Source organism: Mya arenaria, chromosome 1, assembly GCF_026914265.1.
Source record: "Mya arenaria isolate MELC-2E11 chromosome 1, ASM2691426v1".
In the NCBI taxonomy this organism is placed as follows: domain Eukaryota; kingdom Metazoa; phylum Mollusca; class Bivalvia; order Myida; family Myidae; genus Mya; species Mya arenaria.
The window spans coordinates 55,554,027-55,575,860 of NC_069122.1; the positions used below are offsets into that span (position 1 = coordinate 55,554,027).

The 21,834-nt window shown below is 33.1% G+C and overlaps 1 protein-coding gene across 8 annotated transcripts in view; it reads right to left on the reverse strand.

Moving 5' to 3' along the window:
* Positions 1-21,834, reverse strand: part of LOC128229958 (desmoplakin-like) — a 264,609-nt gene that overhangs the window by 210,480 nt on the left and 32,295 nt on the right. For 5 of the 8 annotated variants that reach the window (XM_052941932.1, XM_052941951.1, XM_052941922.1 and 2 more), the window contains exons 1-2: positions 11,385-11,676; positions 9,030-9,083 (exon numbers count right to left, since the gene is read on the reverse strand). The gene's annotated coding sequence lies outside the window, so the exon portion shown is untranslated. Of the gene's footprint in view, positions 1-2,628; positions 2,738-9,029; positions 9,084-11,384; positions 11,677-21,834 lie in introns of those variants that run through there. The other 3 variants (XM_052941905.1, XM_052941896.1, XM_052941914.1) reach the window with 2 other exon arrangements.

Consider the following 21,834-nt stretch of genomic DNA (forward strand, 5'->3'; position numbering starts at 1 on the left):
ACCCTAAAATATTTTTAAAATGAGGGAACAATTTACATTTCTGCCACAAAAAAAATTAAACGAAAATTATTTTCAAATTTGAGGTATTTTTCATACTTCAACCTTGAAAGCAATGACCTTGACCTTGAAGTGGTCAATGGTACGTGTCAATTTGAAATTCAGTATAGGAGAAATAATATATCGATGTGAATATTCACCCGTATATTTTATTAATTACTGTCGCATTCCAATATAATGTTTTAACTAAAATTGCAAGTTATGGCGGCCATATTGGGCGCCATCTTGGATGTCTCGATCTTCAACACGTGTTTGCAATTAAACACACCAGCTCCATATACTTGAGACTTTGCCACATTTATGGTATATATATACCATTGCTTGTTTTACTTTCGTTTCCAGTCATCACCAAAATCCACTGATTGTCACTAAACTATTAATGCCAATACAGGTGGTGTATAACCTTTAAAGGACCTTAACTGTAATTTATTCTCAAGTTAAATGCTTCATACATGATACATTGCCACAGATCATTCATTTATAAGAATTTAAAGTGTTAATGTATACATATAAACGAAACCATTTAATTGCCAAAAACACTTAAATGAATATTGTTTGTTGATTAAAAATCAATTAGAAATTGTTCAGAAAAGTCGATATAGGGAGGTGGTACGTAATAGTCTGGTGTATCTTACCAGAATATCTTATGCGGTTCTCTTTTGGATTATTATGATAGGAATTAATTACATGTTACATAACTATTCACTTTGAATGGAATATTTCATTAATTTGTAAATTATTAAAAACAAAGTCTGAAAAGTTTACCCTAAAATATTTTTACAATGAGGGAACAATTTACATTTCTGCCACAAAAAAAATAATCGAAAATTATTTTCAAATTTGAGGTATTTTTCATACTTCAACCTTGAAAGCAATTACCTTGACCTTGAAGTGGTCAATGGTACGTGTCAATTTGAAATTCAGTATAGGAGAAGTAATATATCGATGTGAATATTCATCCGTATGTTTTATTAATTACTGCCGCATTCCAATATAATGTTTTAACTAAAATTGCAAGTTATGGCGGCCATCTTGGGGGCCATCTTGGATTTCTCGATCTTCAACACGTGTTTGTAATTAAACACACCAGCTCCATATACTTGAGACTTTGCCAAACATTTATGGTATATACCATTGCTTGTTTTACTTTCGTTTCCAGTCATCACCAAAATCCACTGATTGTCACTAAACTATTAATGCCAATACAGGTGGTGTATAACCTTTAAAGGACCTTAACTGTAATTTATTCTCAAGTTAAATGCTTCATACATGATACATTGCCACAGATCATTCATTTATAAGAATTTAAAGTGTTAATGTATACATATAAACGAAACCATTTAATTGCCAAAAACACTTAAATGAATATTGTTTGTTGATTAAAAATCAGTTAGAAATTGTTCAGAAAAGTCGATATAGGGAGGTGGTACGTAATAGTCTGGTGTATTTTACCAGAATATCTTATGCGGTTCTCTTTTGGATTATTATGATAGTAATTAATTACATGTTACAGAACTATTCACTTTGAATGGAATATTTCATTAATTTGTAAATTATTAAAAACAATTTGTGGTAAATAAACTGATTTTTTAGCACTTTTTCACATTACGACCTTGAACTGACCTTTGTTGACCTTGATGGTCAGTGTGTTCGAAAGTTTAGCATATGTACATAACTTACTTCAAACATTTAAGTCAATATATGTTTGTGTTAAATAATAATAATAAATATTGTAAGACTAGTCATGTGCTAAGAAAACGGCGGCCATCTTGGCTGTTGTATTGGTTACCATGGTAATCTGGGGGATGCCAGCTGTCCACTCTCGCTAAAAATGAACTTCAGACATCCCCCGACACAAATATACCAAGAAACGCTCTGGACAAAAAATGAACACAAATACCTCCAGGGACTAGACTAGACCTTAGACGTACTTAGTATTAATACACTCATACGAGTTTGATGAAGTATATTGTTTTAATGCAAAGTAATAACCAAACCATCCTAAGGAAGTTAGCGCTTTACTGTGATTAGTCCTTTAAATTACGTGATTCCTTAATATAGTATAAATATTTTCTATGTTTTATCCCTCTTTGAAAAGAATTTATATATAGAGAGAGAAATACAAATAGATCTTTATATCACCGAAATCATAACCTTTTCATATTATACCTTTATAACGATAACAGTATTGCAATTGTTATACACACTCTCACAATATTTATATCAAACTTATAATTGCTTTATTAATATAATCTATGTTATAATTGTCACATGCCAATTTCTGTTCTGTTCTGTTCTGTTCTATGTTCTCTATGATTTGCTTCTGACGGGTTTGTTTTCTGCGCTTGATTTTCACCAGTTTTAGTCTTCATAGTAAAGTATATCCAATGTACTAATAATTAAGGCTTTTTTACGGATAAAAATCGTTAACCATTTCGTGCCTTATATCAAATATATTTGTAAATTATGATTTGAATTTTGACTTATAAAAACTAAATCAAACATCATACAATTATCATTAAATAGAATAAAGTAAAATATATATACATCAAATGCATAGATCGTACATACCAATAGCTGTAGTTGAGATTAGTTGCTTGAGATATATCCCATTAATGCAAACTTTGAGTTTATCGTAAACATATAATTTCCTATTTTTTTTAAATTACAATGTAGATTTGTCGTGGCACCGATCACAGCGATCACAGCAATGGTTTATTTATGCGTTCGAAATGCGAACACCGCACGATTGTCAAAGTAAGTGCTATGTTACGTTCATAATCTTAATAAATATTTGGTGAATTGAAAAGAACGTGTCTTTGAAATGAAATGTCAATTTGTAAATGTTTGGTATTTTATGGATAATGAAATGAATTAAACACTATTCAAAATGTTAGCAATTATTTTCTATATTGTCAATGTAGTCATAAGATTTTTGAATGATTACCTTATTGACTTCACAATTAATTGAAAAACCTTGCGGTATGGATAATGAGTGAGACCAATTTATAAGAAGAGGCGGCTAGAGATTTACGAGTAGAGAAATAATGTTGAGTTTCTAATGGCCGGTATTCAAGTTCCTCTATTTGTTCTGTAATACTTTGAGGGTTTGCATTCTCTGTTCGATTACGCTTTTGATATTATGATTTGACAGTTTTTAAAACACAAAAGGAGACTAAAATCATTATTGAAGGATATTTACTAGAAACATCCGTTCAGAAGCATTTTATCAATTAAGGAAATGCTTTTTCTTACATGAGTAGGAACCAAACAGCCAGGAGCGAAAATTATACTCAACATTAACATTCTGATTATTTTGACTTTGCCATAAAAAAACATGTGGATGAAAAGTCTTTAAAAACGACTCTTTATTTTGCAAATAAACGAAAAACAACATAACTTGAAACAATAACAAGATTGTCTGATGAATTTGAAACAGACTGTTGACTTTGTATAGTGTTTAAATTGTTTATTGTGATACTGTTTTTGCGAACCAATGTTGATAGCAAATGCAATGTAGGTTAATTGTTGTTTGTTAGGCTACTTAATTAAACTTAGTTGTATATAGTTCTTTTATTTCATGATCGCTAAGTCTCGACAATGTTAACGTCTAAATGTGGACGTTTGAGTATGACGGATATAACAGAAAGATGCATGCAATTTATTTATCGTTGCGGCTTTTGCTCGCTGTCTCTCTTCAAGAGTTTAAGTTTATATATCAATTCAAATAGTTGATCAGTTGGTCTGAAACTGAAAACTTTAGGATTAACAATCGAACTTACCACTTCATCTCAGACACGGTGAGTTTTCAGACGCCAGTGTGATACTGGACTAGACTGTTAAGTTGTATTAAGTTGAAAACAGTCGTTTCATACCTGTGTACACAAGGGGCTTGGTAAATATTTGTTACAAAACGTTAACACAAAGGCTCCTGCCAATATTAATTCCTCGCTGTTAAGGTCATCATTCCAATCTTTAGCTACTAAGTGGTCAAAATGTCATAGCGTTTATTTTCATTGAAGCTTTATTACAGTTACCGGCAGGTGTCGATTCGATATTCTGAGAATAGATGGAACAGTCAATCACTTTAGCATATGCTAAGACTGGCCCTAAGGCTTGAATAATAATTATCAAAGGATCTGGTTTTTGCTAAACTCATACGACACTTGGTACCATCGAAGGTCAATCGGCTACGGCTAAGGTCAACCGCTTATGGTTATTTTAAGTACTGTCCAGAAATAATTTTAATTACCTTGTTTACTAAAATTATATCAAAGGGGTTTGGTCTAGTAATTCTGACATCACTGAAACTATTGATGGGCAAGCTCTTTTCTGTGGCAACAGCCAGTAAAATACTTTGGTTATTGTCACGTGAGATTAAATGTATTGGAATATCTGAATGGTCTACTATAATTGGGGTCAATTAGGGAGTATAAAACCTTATTTCGAGAGTAGTCTGCTTCTGGTAAGGATTCTGATAGTATACCTGGCTAAGATCAGAGAGTCAGCTTTGTTCAAGTTTAATAGAACAACATTTTTTTACAATTTAGATATAGATATTTGCTTACAATAAAACTTGTATCATCGGACGTGGTTGTTTTAACTTGGCTTAGTGTATAGGACGCGGTTAAATAGTGAACGGCTACACAAAGTGCTTTTACATTCTAACAGTGTACATTAGCAAAAATATATATATATGAATGGTGCAAAGACGTACTTAAAGCAGATTCTAGAAGAATATCTTACCACAAGCATTATAAAAATCGAATTCAGTTACTTTTACTTTAAAAGATCAAAACGCAAAATTCAAATATATCAAGTATAGATAAAGTTCATACTTGAATAACTTTATATTTTAGTTGAGATTAGTTGCTTGAGCTATATCACATAAGTACAAACGTATTCGTTAACATATTACGTCTTATTTTTCTTAAATAAATTTCATATTTGTCGCGGCATCAAGCCTAGCAATGGTTAATTCATGGTGTACACAATGGCTTTTGTGCGCACACCGCAGGTATGTAAAGAAAGTTTTACGTTCATGATCAAGTGTGGTGAAATGAAAAGAAGATATCTTTGAAATGAAATGTCAATATGAAAATGTTTAGTATTTTATTGATTATGTAATGATTAAACACTATTCAAAGTTTTAGCAATTATATTCCATATCGTCAATGTAGTAATATGATATCTGAATGAATACTTTACTGACTCAATTGTTCATTGAAAGGCTTCGCGGTATGAATAATACATGAGAACAAATATTAAGGAGAGGCGGCTTGCGGTTTACAAGTAGAGAGAGAATGTTGAGTTTCATATGGTCGGTATTTAAGTTCCTCTTTGTTCTGTAATAACTTTAAGACTTGCATGAGCCGTTAGATTATGTTTTTGATATTATGATACGCTATCTTTAAAACAAAAACGGAGTTCAAAATCATCATAGAAAGATAAGCAGAATATCCATTTAAGAAATGCATTTTTTTACATGAGTAGGGTACCATGAACGATGTCATACTCTTCATTAACGTTTAGATTATTTTGACTTTGCCATTACAATAAACCTGAGGATGGTAAGTCATCAAAATGTTTGCAAATAAGCGGAAAACAATAAAACTTAAAACTACAAAAAAATTGATTGATGAATTTGAAACAGACTGTTGACTTTTGTGTTAGTTTTTTTACAGTTTAATTGAAACCAGTGTCATGCTTCGGAACCAAAGTTCAGTATTGGTCAGTCCCCATATCAATAGTTGGGTTTGTCAATTAACTTATTCTTATCCTACTTTTGTCTGAAACTTGAGTCGTTAGAAGGGACATACCAATGGCTGGTAATATCACTTTTTTATTTGAAAATATTGACCTTGCTGTACCACGTCTCGGGAAGTCAGGCTACTCGCTCATCTAAAGACTATGAAAAAAGCTTCACACATGAGTTTTACTTATGAATTATTTCTAATATTGTATTTATTAATACAAAAAAGTACATATAAGTCGAATTATTCACTCCTACACATATGTCAATGTAAGGCTCTGTCAGCATCTCAAGTACACTTAAAATATAATTTACTTTATAATGATGATAAGTAAAAAAATAATGACGGACTAAACATGATTTGCACATTTTACAAATGCATTCACCTCTTCGCTGGTTGTAAATTTCAGTGCTTCAGATCTTATGATCTTATAAACATCATTTATAATAAATGGACAAATCCACTAGACATAAGACAATAGAGACAACACAAGTCCATGATCTTATTTACACCATTCATAAGAAAAGGACAAATCCACTAGACATATGAAAATATAGACATTCCTAGTGCATGACCTTATTAACACCATTCATAATAAATGGACAAATCCACTAAACATATGAGAAAAGAGACATCCCTAGTCTATGACCTTATTAACACCATTCATAATGAATGGACAAATCCACTACACATGTGACAAAAGAGACATTCCTAGTCAATGATCTTATTAACAACATTCATTATAAATTGACAATTCCACTAGACATACGACAATGGAGATGTCCCTTATCCATGAACTCATTAACACCATTTATAATAAATGGTCAAAACCACTAGACATATGACAATAGAGATATTCCTAGTCCATGATCTTATTAACACTATTCATAATAAATGGACAAATCCACTGGCAATATGACAATAGGGACATTTCTAGTCCATGATATTATTAACACCATTCATAATAAATGGATAAATCCACTGGCAATATGATAATAGGGACATTTCTAGTCCATGATATTATTAACACCATTCATAATAAATGGACAAATCCACTGCCAATATGACAATAGGGACATTTCTAGCCCATGATATTATTAACACTATTCTAAATAAATGGATACATCCACTAGCCACATGACAGTATAGACATCCCTAGTCCATGATCTTATTAACACTATTCTGAATAAATGGATACATCAACTAGCCACATGACAATAGGGACATTCCTAGTCCATCATCTTATTAACACTATTCTGAATAAATGGATACATCCACTAGCCACATGACAATAGGGACATTCCTAGTCCATGATCTTATTAACACTATTCTAAATAAATGGATACATCCACTAGCCACATAACAGTATAGACATCCCTAGTCCATGATCTTATTAACACTATTCTGAATAAATGGATACATCCACTAGCCACATGACAGTATAGACATCCCTAGTCCATGCTCTTTTTAACATTATTCTTAATAAATGGACAAATCCACTGGCAATATGACAATAGAGACATCCCTAGTCCATGCTCTTATTAACCCTATGCATAATAAATGGACAAATTCACTAGCCAGATGACATTAGGGACATCCCTAGTCCATGATCTTATTACCATTATTCATAATAAATGGACAAATTCACTAGCCACATGACAATAGAGACATCCCTAGTCCATGCTCTTATTACCATTATTCATAATAAATGGACAAATTCACTAGCCAGATGACATTAGGGACATCCCTAGTCCATGATCTTATTACCATTATTCATAATAAATGGACAAATTCACTAGCCAGATGACATTAGGGACATCCCTAGTCCATGATCTTATTACCATTATTCATAATAAATGGACAAATTCACTAGCCAGATGACATTAGGGACATCCCTAGTCCATGATCTTATTACCATTATTCATAATAAATGGACAAATCCACTGGCAATATGACAATAAATAAAGACATCCCTAGTCTATGCTCTTATTACCATTATTCATAATAAATGGACAAATTCACTAGCCAGATGACATTAGGGACATCCCTAATCCATGATCTTATTACCATTATTCATAATAAATGGACAAATCCACTAGCCAGATGACAATAGGGACATTCTGAGTCCATGATCTAATTACCATCATTCAAAATAAATGGACAAATCCACTACCACATGACAATAGGGACATCCATAGTCCATGATCTTATTACCATTATTCATAATAAATGGACAAATCCTCTAGCCACATGACAATAGAGACATCCCTAGTCCATGATCTTATTACCATCATTCATAATAAATGGACAAATCCACTAGCCACATGACAATAGGGACATTCCTAGTCCATGATCTTATTACCATTATTCATAATAAATGGACAAATCCACTAGCCACATGACAATAGTCCATGATCTCATTATCACCATGCTTTATTTCAGATTTGCAAACTTAATCCGGATGGTGTTATTACCTAGCTTGTATTGCCACGTCATGACACGTATGGCTGAAAGTTTGGGTACGTTTGGAACATTTTGAGATTTTACTTATTTGTCACTAACGATTCCATTCAAATGTTTCTGAATTAGAAACGACTGGTAATAAAACTGTCTCTGTTGGACGATTATCCTATCGGAAAAAATATGATGTCAATTGACACTCAACACAACATTACACTATCACGGTTTTCAACTTCTGGTAAAATATTTAGGCTCTTTCACCTTTAAGATTAATCCTAAGTCGTGCATGACCTGAATGGATATACTGTCAATTTAATGTGACCCTTGTTTAAACCATGTGTTTGTTTTTACACAATGTGAAAACATCCTGTGATCTGTTAAATCAATGTGAAAACGCACGCAAATATACTATAGTTAGAATTGTTTTTTTACTGATTAAGATATTGATATGACATATGTTCGGATATTTTGCTGATAGCCAGGTATATGTGTATGTTAGATGTTTTGTAAACTTATTCTTATTTTGAATATTTAAGATGTAATTTCATGGATATACACTACACGTATTGCAATTTGGTAAATGCTCAAATATTAAGACCATCAAAATATTTATGTGAAAAACTACAGACACAAGCTCAGTAGCCAAAACTTTAAACATAACATAATAACCACAACAACACATCAACAACAACAACAAAAACAACAACTACAACAACGAAACAGCACCACCAAAAAATACTATAAAATTTGTACTCTTACCTAACGCAACTTGTTCACGAGCAGAGCCAATCAGTCGTAAACGAACTTTAGTTCCTGGAAATTAAAAACAGACCAAAGTTAAAAGTAGATTCCTCAAATTTGATAAAATCATTCACAACTATAGTATAGAAAATGTACGTGTTACATAGTGGGGTACATGTTTTCTTTCACTGAAAAGCTTAAGCTACAGCCTTTAGAATCAATGAATTGGTGATCATTTAATTGTGCTTACTATTTATTTAAACTAGTATATATTTCCCCACCCTTTTCGACGGAAGTAAGAATTGGCTAAATTGGTTTAGCCGTCGGTTTTCTAGTTTTATCATGACTTTATCACCGTGAGTTCGCACCTCACTAAAAGCAAAATGTGTTTTGTACTTTAAATGCGTTTGTTTCTGCAATTTCGATACCATAGAGTAAATTAATGATGAAAACGTGTTTGCAGATGCATTATACATGGAAAACTAATTTTTGGTCCAAAAACATGAGCTAGTACTTTTAATATCAAGTCGTTCATCTATATAATTCAGAAGATTGAGAATACGTATGCTCTGTTATTTATACTTTAAATGTTTTTGTTTCTGCAATTTCGATATCATAGAATAAAATAATGATTAAAACGTGTTTGTAGATGCAGTATACAGGGAAAACTAATTTTTGGTCCCAAAAACATGAGCTAGTACCTTTAATATTAAGTCGTTCATCTATATAATTCAGAAGGTTGAGAATATGTATGCTCTGTTATTTATACTTAAAATGTTTTTGTTTCTGCAATTTCGATATCATAGAGTAAAATAATGATAAAAACGTGTTGTCAGATGCATTATACAGGGAAAACTAATTTTTGGTCCAAAAACATGAGCTAGTACCTTAAATATCAAGTCGTTCATCTATATAATTCAGAAGGTTGAGAATATGTATGCTCTGTTATTTATACTTTAAATGTTTTTGTTTCTGCAATTTCGATATCATAGAGTAAAATAATGATTAAAACGTGTTTGCAGATGCATTATACAGGGAAAACTAATTTTTGGTCCTAAAACATGAGCTAGTACCTTAAATATCAAGTCGTTCATCTATATAATTCAGAAGGTTGAGAATACGTTTGCTCTGTTATTATCTTCATTCATAATAATAATAACAATAATAATAATAATAATAATAATAATAATAATAATAATAATAATAATAAAAATAATAATAATAATAATAATAATAATAATAATAATAATAATAATAATAATAAAAATAATAAAAATAATTATAATAATTATAATAATAATAGTTTTAACAATAATAATAATAATAATAATTATGATCATAAAAATAATAATAATTGTTTACTTTCCTTATAAATTGTTGATATAGATGATTACACAATGAAATGGTGTAATAAAACAAAAGGTGTTGAAAATATAGAGTGTCATGTCATTTATAAGAGAAATGTATCAAACCTGGTCTTTCAACTTATTAAAATTGATAACATAATCACTAATTATTAAAATCAGGGGCGATTATTTCGCGATAGAGGGTTCGTAATGCACCATAACCGAAAAGCTATACTATGAAACATGCTGAAAAATCGAATAATACACTTTATGATTTATAATAAAATCGTATGAAGTGTTAGGCATATTATCATTACTCATATTTATTAATGTAGGAGTTCTAAGAGCATTTGTGCAAGGAACTGTTATTTACATTTATTTGTTTATTGTAAGTCAATATGATCTCAACAAAGTACTATTGCATATTCTACAACTTATTTGCGGACTTGTAAACGTCAGAAGTTGTCATTAAAATGAATGAAAAAGTAAGTAATATTTTAATACAGGGCCATTTAACGCCAAATATAATAGTTGTTTAAATCTACAAAACATCAGAAACAAATCATTGCCTACTACAATATTAACATTTAACGAAGAATACATACAATATTCAAACATTCCCCCCAAAAAAAACACCAAAATATTGACTTTATCAAATACCAAATACGGGGAAAATTGATATTTTAATGTTCTGAAGGTTAGAACCTTATAACACTACACCACAAATATATTTAATTCCGACAATTCTTAAAAGGCATGTACTTTATTAAAACATTTCTACATTGCATACAGCAAATTGTGAATGGCTTGTAGAAATGATTTTAGTTTATACATTAGATACATTTAATACTTATTACGCAAACTTTCTCTAACGCATTGTTCCTCCGTTAAAAACATAATTATTAAAAAACGCTTTATATCTCTATAAATATGTATATCAGGAATGCATCAATAGTATATATTATAACATTAAAATGTGGTAGCTTTGTAAACAGTTTTGTAAAACAATATGATAGAAAACACTCACTGTTTGAATAAATCACACTACAAATCCAATATTACAAATTATGCTAAACGCACTGAGAGTCTGTCGCTCAATGGCCGCCTTTCGAAAGAAGTGTCTGTTTAAATGCGAGGCCATTAGTATGTATGCGTGCGTGACGTGAAATCACGTGATAATAGATCCGTCCTCTTCCGTAGGTTAAAGTTCATTAGTTTTAAAAGGTTTAACAAAAAACAAAGCAAGTGTTTGAACTAAATATGTATTTTAATAAACAAATAAAAGTAATCACTGTTTGTATCAATGACACTTTTCTCGATTACTTCTAAGTATGATTAACGTGGCAGCATAAAGAGAGTATAGTCGTTTGATGCGCAGTGGTGTGCGCGCATGATGTAAAAATCAAGCGATAATTTATTAGTCATCGGAAAATTACCGTTTCTTTCCTAATATTTTAGATATTTAAACTTTATCAAGTTACATAAATGTTCGTAGCATCACACCTAACCGGGGCAGCCGGCTTGATTGACATGCAGGTCCGTAGCCCCACTGAGGCTCACCGAGACAGCTGGTTAGGTTAACATGCAGGTCCGTAGCTCCACTGAGGCTCACCAACAAAGCTTCTTTAGTTAACATGCAGGTCCGTAGCTCCACTGAGGCTCGCCGAAACAGCTGTTTTAGTTAACATGCAGGTCCGTAGTCCCACTGAGCTCACCGAGGCAGTTGGCTTGATTGACATGCGGGTCCGTAGCCTCACTGAGGGTCACCGAGACAGCTGCTTTAGTTAACATGCAAGTCCGTAGCCCCACTGAGGCACACCGAGACAGCTGCTTTAGTTAACATGCAGGTCCGTAGCCTCACTGAGGCTCACCAAGACAGCTTATTTAGTTAACATGCAGGTCCGTATCCCCACTGAGGCTCGCCGACACAGCTGCTTTAATAAGCATGCAAGTCCGTAGCCCCACTGAGGCTCACCGAGACAGTTGCTTTATACATGCAGGTCCGTAGCCCCACTGAGGCACACTGAGACAGCTGCTTAAGTTAACATGCAGGTTCGTAGCCTCACTGAGGCACACCGAGATAGCGGCTTAAGTTAACAAGCAGGACCGTAGCCCAACTGAGGCTCACCGAGACAGCTATTTTAGTTACCATGCAGGCCCATAGCCCAACTGAGGCTCACCGAGCGCTTGGCTTGATTAACATGCAGGTCCGTAGCCCCTCTGAGGCTCACCGAGCCGAGAAAACTGCTTTGGTTAATATGCAGGTCCGTAGCCCCACTAAAGCTCACCGAGTCGACTGGCTTGATTAACATGCAGGTCCAAAGCCAAACTGAGGCTCACCGAGACAGCTGTTTTGATTAACATGCAGGTCAATAGCAACACTGAGGCTCACCGAGGAAGCTGCTTTAGTTAACATGCAGATCCGTAGCCCCACTGAGATCACCGAGGCAGTTGGCTTGATTTACATGCAGGTCCGTAGCCCTTCTGAGGCTTACCGAGACAGCTGCTTTAGTTAACATGCAGGTCGTAGCCCCACTGAGGCTCACCGAGGCAGTTGGCTTGATTTACATGCAGGTCTATGGCCTCACTGAGGCTCACCATAACAGCTACTTCAGTTAACATGCAGATCCGTAGCCACGCTGAGGCGCAACAAGGCAGTTGCCTTGGTTAGAATGCAGGTCCGTAGCCACACTGAGGCACACCGACGCAGTTGCCTTGGTTAGCTTACAGGTGATGTATGTTTCCGGTTAATTAGTGCTTAGAATAACTATGTTAGTTAACATAATCACTTCTACTTTATCCATCAATGTTTTAAGTTGTGTATATACTTAAACCATTTTAAACCCCAGGTAAATCTTCTTCCACTAAACTTTTGATACACGTACAATTCAAAAGTATTTGACCGCCTGCCTGAGAAAACGAACCTTATCGCATTTCCGAGATATTGACAGAATAGGACGAAAACTCCAGAATAAATGCGGAAGTTAATACATAAATAAAAAGAAAGTAACGGTTTGAAAAAAGTCAATTTTTATGGCGAAAGCTGCATAATATTTGATATTCCGATGTATCAGAAGTTTGAAAGATGGACGATTTAGAAGTAAGTAAAATCCCATTCATGAAATAAATTTGAAATTGATTTTTTTCTCCTTTTGTTTTCAATCGTCTGCAAGTGGAAACTGAAATTGCTTACTCGAAGTAATACCTCAGAAAGGTAAGCTTTTGGTCCATATTAAAGTTTAATTTATATATTAACACTGTTAAAATCATGATTAATGTACACATGTATAATAATAATTGTGTATTTCTCATTAACAGTGGACAAAATACCAACATTTTTTTTAAATAAACGCGTTCGGTAAACTCCGTACGGTAGTGCTATGTGCGCTTATCGATGAAATCAATACCACAGTGCAGTGAATATAAGATAGCGTGGAAATGACATAGATGGATAAGCGCTTCACTTGTAATCATGTGTACCCGGTTCGATTCTAGAAACGTCCGTATATTTTTAATACATTTTTAGAAACTTTTTTTTTCAGCTTATACATCGATTTTATGACGAATTATTTTGACAGAATTTAACAGTATCAAGACATTCACAAAAAAATGAACTACCTAAAGGTAGTCTTAACTGTTCATTGACGCTAAATGACTATTGTTTAATAATTCGTTTAAATTACAGAAATGCATTTTTTATGATCATTTTTTTTTAAAACAAAATCATCATTCTTATTGTAAGAATGGACACTATTTAAATTCATAATCAGTTATTTTGCAGTAGTTGTAAGTGTGGATCTTATTTTTTTTGATTCGCTATATATAACGTTGCAATAAATTATTTTAGTTTGTATGTTATGGGCAAACAATATGTATAACTCACCAATAGGAATGCTCTCTTTAATTACTAAAACGTCTGATGATGAAAATGATGACAATCCAGCGGCATCAGAAAATGTAAATGAACATGTTATCTCGGAACATGCTGATGACATACCGATTGTAGAATCATGCGACACATTACTGATTGAATGCGATTGTACTGCTATGTGCATGGACTCTATTGACCGTAACACTCCCCAAGCCCATATTGACAATATAAGGCAGTATACCAAGAACGAAAATGACTTATATATAATGGGAGCATTAAACCGGATTAATTCATATATTTTACGAAGCCGGTATGGTTTTCGTCAGCGTAAGCTATACGACTATAATTTTGAGGGTAATTTTGTATGCAAGAAAACATTCATGTGTGTATATGACATCGGCCCAACACATCTAAAAACCGTCTTGAAACATGTCAACGAGAATGAAAATGTTCCCCGCTGTCATGGAGACCAAGGCCGGCGGCAAATTCATGCGTTAACTTCTCAAGATATTGAAAAGGTATCATTTTCAAAAAATGTTGCAGTTGATGTTGAAGGACTGCCCATGCATGCAGCAACCAGAGGGAGAATCAAGGGCGCACCAGTTTTCCTCCACCGATCCACAACAAAGACGAAAATGCATAATTATATGAGAAGTCGTGCATTGAAGCAGCCACAAAATGTATTAAATATAAGACGCTCTGCAGATTGTGGCATGAGCTGTGTCTAAACATCAAGGTTAGTAGTACTATGCATATCATGCTGCATAAGTTATTCACATTTTCATTTCATCAGCTTTTTTACATAAGTTTTGTTCTAACATTGTACACTATCATAGACACTTAACGCAGTGCTGCGGGTGTAAATCTTATCAAATAAGACAAATAATTGGTCAAGCACGTTTCCAAAAGGTTAGCCAATCCAATGTTCATGCACAGTTGTATTTCTGTACATGTGTGTAATAAATTAGTTAGTGTAAAATAGAAATACATGTTTAAAGAGCAAAATTTAAAATTTCCAATGATAATGATTGTAAAAGCATCTTTAAAACTTATATCTGTTCTATATTAAGAAGGCGATATTTATATTGTTTTATTCAAGATAAATGTATTCGTTTTTAGCTCTGTGATAAATGAAACATAAGCAACATATTAACTATTTAATTCTTTTACACATCGCCACTCCCCAATAGGACGTATGTGTCACGTGCGAGATGACACAGAAAAAAGTTGCTGATGCCACGACAGACGACGAGAAGCTGGCTGCTGAATCAGAAAAATATATTGAAATAAAAACTTCGTTCACCTTCATTATTTATATTTGCTCTTCTAATGTACTTCGATGCATTTTCAATAGAAACAGTCGCTGTAATTAGGCGATATTAGTTTAACATTTGTATTGAATGAGCTAAATATTTCATACTCTTATAAAATGATATGTACATGTCTGCATTGAAATTAGGTGTACAAAGACTGCGTTACTGCTGCTATGGACGAATTGAGAGGCACGACCCGTCCTACAGGGCCAGTACAGTCATGCTCAACTGACTTTCAGCATGCACATTACACGTTCATCTTTGCTCAGAACTTGTGCTTGCCACACCACAGTCGCCAGATGGGACCTATGTAATTTGTCACTTCTAGGTTATACGTCAAATGTTTCGTTTAGGAGGACTTCGACCTTTGCACCAAAATAAGTGCCTTCACACGTGTTTTTTGTGACACTATCTTACTTCTTACTAGTTCTTTTTCCGAAAGCAAATTCTGACAATATGTTAATGTATTTATAGAAAGTTAATTTATTCGGATTTCGGGAGTGCAGGATGGAGGTGGCGTTCATAGGCTAGATGCTGTTATCTCGCTCGGGGATTACGCTCTGACAGAGTCTGGACACTGGCCTCGAGTGACTACTCTTCTCGCGGACAATTGTGGTGGTAATTAAATTCATACAGATCTAAGATGCATTAAGATGGCGTTATGTGACTTTAGTGTCAGTCAACGAGAAAGATGCATCGAGTGATACCTATTGATTGAAACCAGTTATACACCATATTTGAAACCATATACGCATTCATACAACAAGGTGGTTTGGGGAAATATTCGTGTACGAACTACATATATTAACATATTTTAATTATGGCTTTAAATCGTTATTTCTCTAATTAATTTTCACGCATTGCAAAAAAAACAACAGGCCGGCCGTCATTTGTATTAATACGTATTTTTATGTTTGTTGTGTCTTGCTTGTCTCTTTCTGTATTCTTTGAGGCATATCATTTCGCATCTAAAGATCAAATTATTATTGAGGAATCCGATATAAAAATACTCTTGTCATAAAGACGTAGGCGATACTGCTATTTTCTTATTGCTGGTGACAAATAAAATTATGGTTTACTTAGTACTTGGGATTTACCTATTAGTTTGTCTTATTATTAAGTTTCCTCAAGTTAATGCACACTTTGATAAGATGTACCTTATTACCTGTACGTTTTTTTCTTTATTCAGGATTTTTGGGATAAGAGTGAGGTTTGTGCACGTAAACTGGTTAAAAACCCCAGTAAATTTACAATTTACTGACCGTTCTAAGGCGGTACTTAACAATCCTTGATAAATATATCTAGTTTTTTATATAGTATATATACACTGTGCTGTTTGTGTAGTTTTGTGCTGTTGTTCAAAGTTTCTTGTTTGTATTCTTTTTGTGAGTTTGTTTTCCATGTCTTTGGCGTTTACCCTGTGTCATTAAACGGTGTTTATGTTTAAACTTTTGGCTACTGAGCTTGTTTCAGTAGTTTTTCACATAAGTATTAATTAAAAGGGTGTTGCTTGCTGATTGTATATATGCAAAACATATGATTAAAAAGCTTAAAAAGTTATGACAATTTTTGTTTATTTCAATTGATTCATAAAAAAAGAGTGTTTTGCAACACCGATAAACTTCGACATATTTGATGTACATGCACACAATGATCTCATTAATGTCATTTAAGGTATTGATAATACAAACCCCGACAAAATGTCTTTCTTCACACTACTGTGCAGTGTTTTAGTAAGAAAAGCTTTCAACGATTACACGATTATCATACATCAAGTCAATCGCATACTGTCTGGAGTCTAACTACATAAAAATGTTTGATCTTGCCCTTTTGACAGGGTCAACGTAAAAGTTGTTGGCTGTAGATTCAGAAAAGTGTTCAGTACATTTGTTTACTAACACTACTCGTCAATTTATTTCGTTGGAATGGTTCTAGTTACTTGTGTATTTGGGGGTATCAATGTGTTTAATATACATTCATGTTAAGTTCTCATATATTTGAGGTATTTTCCATGAATACTTCTGTTCACCGTAACGAAATCCAATACATTAAAAATAAATAAGTACTTTATAGTATTATGAATGCTCCGCAAGCGAACTGAATTCAAGGACAAATCTCAGCATTCATGTTTACTTTAACCAGTCGTTTATCTGCATATCCAATTGATGACACATCTGCCTATAAAGAGGCAAGGTTGTAAAAGTAAATCGATACTCGGAGATCTTGTATTTGCAGTATCAAGGTGCTCAATGATATTTACATGAATGTTATGAAAACACTAAATGTATAGTTTCAAAACTTGTGGTGCAGGGTCAGGGGCTTAATACATGTATCCTTATATTTTGAAAGGGTTCAATGGATTTAAAATTTATCATTGCCAAGTGTTTTAACTAGGATATCCATATATATTTATGAACTATAAATATAAGCGTTTTAACAAAAACTACATATGTAATATTTATAACATGAAATAAAAGCGATACATTTTGAGTTTAGATTGAGTTTGAGAAATGTTTTAAAAAGTTTGCACTATATCAAACCAAGCCCCCATATATGCAGTTCTTACACATTTCATCCATCTAAAAGATGACAAGTGTTTGAATAAAATATCACCAAATACTTTATAGTTAGGTTTGCAAAACCTTCATTCATCATTGTTTAAACGTTGAGGCTGGTTCCTATAGGGCTCATGTTTTTAATTAAATGCTTGATATAGGACAAATTGCAGGTTAAATACATATGGTCTTCAAGCCACCAGTACATTCATGTGTTCCAGTCAAATATCGTTTCACTGAACATTCGATTATCAATAGATCAATCTTTTAACTTATGTGTGATCTGCTTATTGAGAATGTACGGTGTATTGGCCGTTGGTAAGTATACGTTAGGCTCAAACATTGATATTGTACACCTGAATTTTTGGTTAATTTATCAGATGTTTTAAATACGCATTCCCTTTTATCGAGCCATAAGCGATATTGTTAAATGTCGATAGCTTGCGCCTGTTCATCTGATTCATCGAAATGTAATGATTTGCTTATAATTAATATATTTAATAAATATAAAAAACTGCTGATAAAGCGCTAACAATTTTTAGTTTTGTACTCGCCTTTGAAATAATATTTCTGCACTGGAATAAGATTGCTAACATTTTATGTTCATAAAAGGGGGGCATATTTTAAACAGAGAGAATGGTAACATGATATGGGTGAGTGTCACTTGACGATCAATATTGAATGCCTCGGTATGCAAGCTTCAAATTACGTAAATTAAGGTTGTTTGAAGAGCTCTATTTGAAAATGTAAATTCGTAATTTGATGACTCTAATAACCGTCAAAGATATTTTACAAAAAGGATTGTCTGCATTTTATTAAAAATATTGATAAAAATATCAGCTTTAAACATTCGCATTATTTTGTAGATATGTAGAGATAAATAAAACTATTTAACTTGGTTTACCCAACGTATATTAAATCATAACAGACACGATCCCTGGCTATTAAATTGAATGTATTGCGAAAAACATGTACGTCGAAAAAGAAGTTTAAAAAAGAAAGTCATTTCACATGAAACACTTTAATTATAATGCAGTGAAATTCATGTTGTTTGTTTAAACCTTCAGAATATGCGTATGGCAGAGTATTACAAATGATTATATCAAAAAGCTATAATTTAAACTGCATTATTTTTGTTTTATATCCGTTCAATGACCAGCAGTATCTTTATAATATATGATACTGTACAAACTAGATATATCATGGCCACAACAACGTTAACTGCATACGGCTAGCGCACATCTTAATTTTGGGGAACAACCACAGCGTCTCCTTGTTAACAAGGTACTCACATAAAGACACAGGCACAATCCATACTCTATAAATAACGCTCCGTTAGTGAAACTCGTGAGACACAGTCCCTGACATCTTGTAAACTAATAATACGCTTTCATATACAAATATTCTTTAAATAAACATCCAAAGCTCATGATATATTTCTCGCATTGTTAAACTCATGAGGCGAAGTCCCAGGCAATCCCTGCCATGTATACAATTGCAATATACATTCATGTACAAGTGCAATTGTTCTAAATAACAAATCTAGAAACAACTCCTTTTGACACCTTTGTGTAATGCCCATCAATATGTCCGCTATAAACTTGCTTTTATTAAAACGAGTATGTATTTGATAGAATGTTTAATTGATGTATATTATAACATGTTTTAGGTTTTATATATACGAGCTTCATATTTTTGTACACCAGAACATAATGTTAAGGTATCAGTTGTTTTAAATACGCTTGCCATTTTATCGAGCCATAGTTGATAAGGTTAAATGTCGATGGTTTGAGCCTATACGTGTGTGGCATCGGGATGTTATTGTTTGGTCATAAGTAATATATTCAATAATGTAGCACCCAAACTCCAATTCCCTTCCTATCAGCTATTGCGTTCAATCGTATAGTTATAAAGTCAAAACAACAACGTCCGATAATGCAAGTTTTATTATTAGAAATTATTTATTTCTTAACTGCCAATTGATTTGTTTTATACAACGAGAACAAAGCGGAATCTTAGATTTTAACCTGGCAGACTGCCTAAACTCGGTCCGTATACCAGAAGATTTAAACCCAGTTACATTATCTCAGATTTTAACTTTTTTGCAGAATATAACTCACATGGCTATCGTCACAAAAAAGGGGCTTGTCAATCAATAGTTTCAGTTACGTAAAATTTATCTCGGCCATACCTTTCTGACAGAACTTTGGTAAGCAAGGTAATTAAACTATTTTCTGGACAGTATTTGAATGAGCTATTAGCGGTTGACCTAGGGTTGAAGTTGATCGATCTTCGACGGTACCAAGTAAGATATGAGTTTAGCAAAAGGCAAGTCCTTTGATAATTATTTTTCAAGTCTTAGGGCCATTCTAAACATATGCTAAAGTAATTGACTGTTCCATCTTTTCTCAGAATATCTAATCGACACATACCGGTAGTGCTAATGAAGCTCCAATGAAAATACACGCTATGACATGTTGACCACTTAGTAGCTAAAAATAGGAAAGATGATCTAAACAAAAATGAATTAATATTGGCGAGGGTCATTGTGTTACAATAAATTACTGCTGATAAAGCAAAAATACTCTAGGTATCTACTCGCCCTTGAAATTACATTAAATGTTTCTGCACTGGAATAAGATTGTCAAACTTTTCATAAATGTGGAACAGTATTCGTAAATCAAGGTTGTTTGAAGAGCTCTTTTTGAAAATGTAAATTTGTAATTTAGTGACTCTCATTACCGTTTAGTAGATATGTAGAGATAAGTATTACTGTTAAATTTTGTTATCCCAGCGTATATTTAATCATTACGTACATGCTAACCACCTAGCTATTTAATTGAATATATTGCGAAATATGTGAAAAAAGAATATCGAACAAGAAAGTCACTTGCACATGAAACATTTCAATTATAATGCATTAAAATTCATGTTTGTTTTTTTGTTGTTTTTTTTAAACTGGATCATATGCGTATGGAAGAGTATTGCAAATGATAATATCTAAAAGCTATATTTCAAACTGCATTATTGATATTAAAACCCGTTTAATGACCAGCAGTATCTTTATGATTTACACTACTGAACACACTATATCTTAGTTTTGGGGAACAACCACATCGTCTCCTTGTTAACAAGGTACTCACATAAAGACACAGGCACAATTCATACTCTAGAAACAACGCCCCGTTAGTGAAACTCGTGAGACATATCTTTGAAACTAGCAATACGCTTTCATATACAAAAACCCCATGACATATATCTTGCATTGTACAACTCGTGAGGCGAGTTCCCAATTAAGCCCTGCCATATAAACAATTGAAATATACATTCATGTACAAGTACAATTGTTATAAATAACAAATTCCAGAAAACAACTTTCGTGAGGCGAGTCCAAAATCATGCCATGGATTTCCTTTTACTATTATAGATATTATATATTAATTATTGTCAACTTCGTCATCATAGTGGTATTAATAAAAACATCTGATAAATGTAAACATCTGTACCCTTGTTCATATTTAACCAAACAACAGTTCAAGGTATTCAAACATGGTTCAAGAGAAACATATGCGTATGTACAACAAGGTCCATCACTCTGGTTCAAACACGTGTCTAGTTATACCCTTGGTAGATGCAAATAGTGTTCAAGACATTGTCATATATTCTTGCCGAAATACATATTATTTAGCACGTTTTAGAACCACCGCCATTTCAATTGTACAGTTCTAATGACATAGT